This window comes from Pseudopipra pipra, chromosome 15 (genome assembly GCF_036250125.1).
Source record: "Pseudopipra pipra isolate bDixPip1 chromosome 15, bDixPip1.hap1, whole genome shotgun sequence".
Classification (NCBI taxonomy): domain Eukaryota; kingdom Metazoa; phylum Chordata; class Aves; order Passeriformes; family Pipridae; genus Pseudopipra; species Pseudopipra pipra.
In genome coordinates this window covers 17,934,406-17,941,862 of record NC_087563.1, presented here as the reverse complement: position 1 = coordinate 17,941,862, position 7,457 = coordinate 17,934,406, and positions in this window count along the sequence as shown.

The window sequence follows — 7,457 nt, the reverse complement described above, 5'->3', positions numbered from 1 at the left end:
AACACATCTCAGAGTTTGGCCCAGTCAGTGTTTAGTATCTGTGCTTAAAGAAAATTTCCCCAAAGCCCTAAACTTCAAACTGCAGCAGCACCATGAGCATCCAACCTCTGTGCCGGGTTTGACAATGTGTGAAAATACAGACTCCTCCCAAATAATGTACAAGTCTGTTCTGAGAAACCTGCAAAAGCCCTTTCTAGGAAACAGGGCACCTGTGGCAAGTGAGCTGTGCTGACCTACACTGGAGAGCAGAGGCAGATTTATGCACAGTCACTGGTGGCACCCACATCAGGCCAGGGGCTATTTCTGTGAGCCCAGATGGGCCCCAAGACGTGCAGAGTCCGAGAGGTTCCTTTGGTCACGGAGAGCAGGGCTGGAGGACGTGGGGGGAGGAAGGATGCCCTCTGTTCTGGCCCCAGAGAGAATCCCCTGTGAATGAGATGGATTTAATTTCCATATATTTCAGTCCATAACCCAAGTTGCAAGTGAGCCCACGTGCACAGCCATCAGTGCTGTCCACTACACCCAGTCATGTGGGGAAGTGTTTGATTTCTTCAGTAGTGATGAGGTTACTGGAAACCAGGTGGTGAAACATGGGTGAATCAATGATCAACTCTTGCACTGCATGACACTGAATTACTCTCACACTCAGCTTCCCACCCAGCTGAGCTGAAGATTTAATTATTTTTGGGATGCCCACTCTGGAGTGAGCTTCTGCAAAGTGGTACATTTCTTTCACGCTCAGTAATCTTGATTTATTTACTCTCCTTTCAATTACTTATTTTGAAATGCATATATATTTGCAAACATATAATGCTTTCTCCTGAGACTATCAAGACTTACTATTGGGTGATCTTGATTAAACAATCCTGTTAATTACATTTAATTCACCAAATTGCCAAGGGAATAAAAGAGTGGAATCACAGAAACATGGACTCAGAGAATGGTTTGGGTTGGAAGGGATCTTAAAGATCATGTCACTACAACTCCCCTGCCTCGGGCAGGGAACCATGGGCAGAGTTACAGAAATATTTGCGTCAGGGAGTAAATTTAGCTCACATAGGTTTTATTTCCAGCCTCCTGTGGAAGCTTTACAGATGCTTTGTCATAAAAACCACAAGTGCAGACACCAACTGCTATTCTGTGCTCTTAGCAAACCCTTTGCAAGGTCAAATCAAGACACCAAAGGTGCAGTGGTGTGATGGCAGCTTTGACTGCCAACCCTGATGTGCAAGCAAATTCTTGGTGCTGTGGAATGGACCTCTGAAAAAGTTGCTCTGAGTCACATGAAGGTTTCCAGATTTTAGGAGGGGATGTCCTGGGGCTTCTTAGCCTGATGTGAAAATGTTCCAGCTGACAATGGCTTTGGTGCATTGGGCAGGGGCTGTGCACAGAGTGGGAAATACTGTGGGGGCTGTACAAACACTTCCATGGCATCAGCTTGAGATGGCTGCATTGGCACTGTGTGAAGAGAGACACCAATAGCACCAGGGCAGGAAAATGAGCCCATAATCATGTCCAGAAACACAAGTCAGGAAGGTCCATCAAGTCGACCCGGCAGACAAGGATGATTTCAGTACAGCAAGTAGTTTGGGATATTTAATGTAATAAATGCAAAATAGAATTGAAATTGTTGGTGACAACCTGATGATCACCAGGTCCCTGTCAACAATGAGTGTAAAAATCAGTCCATTTTCCCCCAAAGCCCTTGTGTGTGGCAGGCAGCCTTGGGCACACTGGGACACAGGTGGTGGAGGGAAGGGACTGGAAACTCCTCGTTCCCAGTGGTGGGAGCTGATGATGCTCAGAAAACATGTGCTGGTTTCCATTTCAGAGGAGAAATGCCACCCATGCACAGTGACTGCAGAGAGAATGGAAAGGTCGTTTTTACAAGTACTTGTGGATTTATACATGAATATCTTCAATTAAATGAACCTTCAAACCCCAAGAGAAGAGTTATCAGCCCAAAGCCACAGCTGCTGACAGGGTCCTTGTAGCCAAGGGTTTTACCTGGGCATTTTTTACAGGTTTGTCTGGGATACAAGTAACATGATAACAGATTTCAAAAATTCATCTTTGTCTTCTTGTCTGTGTAATGAATCCTTTTACCACTTTTTATACCTTATCTCTAATAACACTGAAGTTGAACACTCAGGAGCTTATCTTAAGGGTCTTTTCCAAACTAAATGATTCTATAATTCCTGAGCAAGAAAATCCTAAAATTATGTTTGTTCATGTCACCATATATTAGTCTCCTTACATCGTGCTTTCAAACTTTCTTATTTATATTTTGTACATTTTTTCCCATGAAAAGTTTGTTCAGCCCCTACTTTGCTCAGGGTGGACCTTTCTTGGGTGGCAGTTGTCTTGTTGTAGCATTTTCTAACACTTAAGTGGTTGCTTTGCCACCTTAATAATCCTTTCAGGTAATTCTTTCCTATGTAATTTTGTTTGTTTGTTTGTTTGAATCAAGTAAACCAAAACCCCAGGCAACGTAACTTGTGGAGTCACAGTGACACCACCATGGTTAGGAACTCAGTGAACTGCACTATATAAGGCTGTAGAGATCTCAAATAAAAAGTCATTTCATGTTTTCAGTCTTACTAAGCAACTTTTTGAACTTGGTCCTATTTTTAGAACCTACTGAACTGACAACTTCAAGATGAACTCCCAGCCAGCACTGAAAATTTTGCCCTGGTGATTAAACATTGATAAGTCTGTTGGGAAAAGGAAACAACAGGCAACACATGAGTCTTCCCAGGAAAAAGGAAAAGATGCATCTTTTGGAAGTGCATTAGGAGAGAGCATCACCTTCAACTTGGTAAAACCAGTGGGATTCAGCACGATGGAAAAAATACCTGTGGCTGTGTGGGAGCTGGTGATGCACCCCCTTAACAACAAAAATGTCAGAGGTTAAAGAACCCCCCATGGAGTTTGTGGAGTGAAGTGTCTGCAAGAGGCAGCAGCTGCAGGAGACCCTGCTTGGAAGATTAATCACATCCTTTGGAAGTTTCTGACGTCTCCAAGTCAGCTGAGAGGAAGATCAATGTTTAGAATTGCTGTGCTATTTTTAAACAAACAAAAAGAGAGGCCATTTATTTCCGAGCCATTTCAAACAAGCAGGATATTTTTTCCTCTCTATCTCCCAGGCTGCTTTCCCCACAGAGCCACGGGGATGGCAGCACACAGCCCGTGCCATGGTGAGCACTGAATGGGCCGGGGGGCACGGCAGCATCCCTGTGGCTGCAGGAAAACTGAGGAGACAACACAGAGCTGGGGAATCAAACATGTCTCAGAGTCAGGTTATTCAGCAGAGGAAAAAAGGGGGAGATTTCAGGTTGCTCGAGGATTTCAGTCTGGTTTTCCACACCTGAGAACTGAGAAATACCTTTCTAGACCTCTTTTGATTGCCTGATAAACCCCTGCCTTTCAACACCTCTCACCCTTCGGAAAAGAGCAGTAGGCTGTGGGAGTCAGCCAGCACCCAGCAGGCAGTGCCTGCACCATCGTTAGCCAGAAGTGTCACAGGCAGCACAAGATGCTTTTTGCTTCAGTGCTGCTGGCTGGCAGCTCCAGCTGCTGCTGCTCTCCTCCTCTGCAAGGCAGAAGGAAACGTTGCTCTCCAGGGAACGGCCTGACGTGGCTTAGGAGAAGATCTTGAGGCCTCTTGTGTGCTTAAAGGCCAGCTGCTTTAACATTCAAGAGGTGCTTTTAAAATACTGCCATAAATGGAAAACAGAAGCCCTCTGGAAAGCAGAGCACCTCGCCATGGAAAGCAACCCACGCTTGCACTCGGCAGTGACCTGAGCTCAGTTACCATTTCACCTCTTGGGTACGAAGAGTTCAGCTCAACAGAAACACTCCTCGTGTCATTAATGGAGTTAATTCAGTCTCTGTTGTACCTAGGGATGGGGTGTTTCCTGGGTGCATGTCTGTGCTTACCAACACTGAGATTTCTGTGCCATCTTCTCGCCCAGTCGCTCATGTTTGTGAGATCCTGCTACAACACCTCGTGCTCGGCCTCAGAGAGCACTTGGCTTCACTCCACGCTTTCCTACATTACACCCACCTCCTTTTCCAGAGGATATTAAGCAATGCAGGTTTCTGCTACTGTTAATTCTGGCTTTAAATGCTGAAACACGCTCTTATGAGTAATAATTGTTTCATGCAAGGGCTTTTCCCTTTGACAGAAACAATCCAAACCTCTTATGACTTTATCTTATTTATGGCCTTTTTTTCCACATTCATTCCAGCTACGATTTCTTTCCATCACATTAAATTTATTAGACCATACAGTTTATTTCACTCCCTGGTGAGAAATATTCTTTGATTCAAAATATTAATGAAATATTTACTCTTTCCCAACAACTTTTGCTGTGACCTTGGTAAACAGTGAATTTTCCATGTGGAATAAATATGGTGCTGATGCTTCTACAGTACTTCTATGGTACCTGCCACATTCAGGTTCAGCTCTGGTATTCATACCTCTTGTACCTTTTTTTTGAGCAGTTTTCTGTATTCTTAACTCTGGTATTATAGAAATACCATGACTTATCAGTTCTATCTTTTACTTAAACCAATGGGCAGCTGGCAGCTGGTCGTGGCAAGAAGGCAAATGTCACCAAAAGTCCTGATAGACCAGCTTAAAGAGCTTCTTGTCTGCAATGCAATTGCTTGTTTAAAAGATGCTCCCTTTGAGTACAAACTAAGTATAGAAAATCATGAATGAATGTGTGAGATGAGAGATAGTAGTCAAGTAAGAAGTCATATAAAAGGCATTTCAGCCTGCACTCTCAATGGGGCAATTTCTGCAGATCTTTGATTTCTGATGCTTTTCGTGGAGTTGACTCTGTCCCAGTTGTCTGAATGAGCTTCTGACAGCAGATGGCATCTTCCTCAAAACCAGAGGTCCAAAAGGGGCTGCTGCAGGGGAGAGCAAGGCAGAAAGCTCTGCCCTGCTCTGCCAGCCTGCTGCCACGGACAAGGTCACATCGTGGATCAGTGGCAGGATTTGCCTGTGAGGACGTGTCTCCTCACACAGGCTGGGGAAGCAGAGTGTTTTATTGGAGCTTTCACAGCTCAGAAGAGCCTGAATGCATTTTAAATAATAGGATTGACACTTCACTGGCTCAGTGAAGAGTCTGCAGCTTCACAGCCCCTGCACAACCTCACTGCCCACACAACACTGCTGTGAACAGGTCAGCACCAGCTCCCCATTCCACTGCTCCTGGCATCCATCCACAGGCTGGGGACAAAGGGAAAGGGAAGCACAGGCAGTTTAACAGCTGGTATAAAACCTTTATACTCTGGCGAATCCTCCAGCCAAAATCTGTGTCAAAATTACTTAATATACATAAGCTATCATTTAAATCTCTGCTTAAAGCTGAGGAACTCTGAGCTTTCATGTGTATTCAGGTATTGGCTTTGTCCTTTACTTACCTTAGAGGTGTGGTTCATGAGCCCCAAGCTGAATCTCAACCTGTATTTGCCCATTATCCAAATCCAAAGAGAAGAGCTTCCGCCTAAGGAAAGCTCAAAGGTCATTACAGTATACATTTATGTTTATGTTTATTTTTATATAAAGGGGTTTAAGCTTTACTTCCAGTCTGATGGAGGTCTAACATAATTTCCTTCAATAGCATTAAGCTCTTCTGACCACAGCAGAAGTGCTCTTTGTTGACAGGATCCTTTTGGAATTGAGCTGTGAGTGTGTTCTCTAAGCCAGGAGAGGTTGAGCTGAATATCACTTATTTGCTTTATGTGATGTCAGCATAGCTGGCATGAAGGGTTATGGGATTAAACAGCTTCTGGCCAACTCTGATATCTTAATTTGTTCCATAACAACTATAATAGAACTACTTGTTTTCTCCTTTCTTGCTGCAACAAAGGAAGAGTGGGTCTGGGATTTGTTTTTTTCTCAAGAAATCTCTCTTTCTTTGTTTTTGCAGCTGGAAACTCACTGGGACAGCATCAGAGCAGCACTGGCACCAGCGCTCTCCTGGCATAACCCATCCAGAAGCAGTTCAGAGAGTTCATGGTGATGAATGGCTGTAAACAGAAACCAAAAGAACAAACTAGGTCATTATACCATTACTACTTTAATGCTTGTTGGTATTTTTGTATCCCCAAACTGAAATATTGTGGTTTTCCTAGTTTTTTCAAAGTCAATCAAATGGTTTTTCCTGTCAACAGTTAAGTGGAGGTTTTGTCTCCAGCCTTTTCCTTATAACCAGGAAGAGTTTTGGCACTAAAGCCATTGATCTCAACTGACAGTCATGCTTAGGTTAAATTTCATTAAATTAATGGGACATATTAAAATTTGCACTTGGTAAATTGCTTCAGAGTCAAAAAGTTATAATTTCAGTGTAATTTCTGTGTGTGTGTATATATGCATTTACCAAATGAAATGTATTTACTGTGAAAGTTTAACAGATAAAAGACAGTTCATTAGTGCTATTACACAGTCATGTGGGAGATAAACTTTGAGACAGCCCCTGCAGCAGGAAGGTTTCAGCTGTCAGAGTCCTGAGGGCTCTAACAGGCTTTGATGGTCCTGACCAGCCTCACCTGGGCTCCTGCCACACCCTTCCCATGGGCACAGGAGACTATTTAAGCCCTATAATGCAGGAATGTTGCTCTCCAGCTCAGTCACAGCCATGCCTGGGCAGAGCCCCAAGGCTGCCTGACCTCAGGGAACATTGGGATGATCCTCTAGGACACAGGATGTGACTCTTGGGATGGTCCTGTACAGTGCTGGGGGTTGGACTCTGTGATCCTTGGGGGTCCCTTCCAGCTCAGCAGGTTCTGTGGTTCTGTGACTTGGGCCCCGACCTGTGGATTGACTTCCTGACCTTGGAGCAGCCTCACCCCCACAGGTAACCACTGCTCTGGGGTCCTGCCTGACCCCACTGTCCACCCTGAGGCATGTCCTGCTTGGCTGTGCTTGGACCCCACGGGACTGTGCCCTGGCTGGGAGGTGTGTTATTGTGCTTCCCTCCTGGCTCCCCTGCCTTAGGGAGCTGTCAGCCCTCCCTGCACCCTGACTGTAGCTGTGCACTTGTAAGGTAAGATCAGACAGATGGAAACACAGTTGAAATGAGAGCTGCTGGCAAATCAAAGGGCTCTGCCAGCTGATGTGAGTACTACAAGAGCTGGGAAGTTGCTTTAGGCAACTTTGTAGTGGTCAGAAGAAGTAGTTGTTTCTATTGGCTTGAGGGAATGTTTTTCTTGAACTTCATTTAGCCAAAATATGTTTCTCTAAATCTTCAAAGTCAGGCAGGTATGAAGAGTTGGCACCATGCAGTGTGTTTGTGTAGCTTTCAGCAGCAATTTGAACTATTCCCTTGGCTATGAAATGCAAAATAGATTTGTTGTAATGGCAGTTCTACCTCTTCATCCTGGTTTGGGCTGCCAGGGAGCACTGACCTGTGTGCTGCCCCCTGGTAAGTAAATCCTCTGCT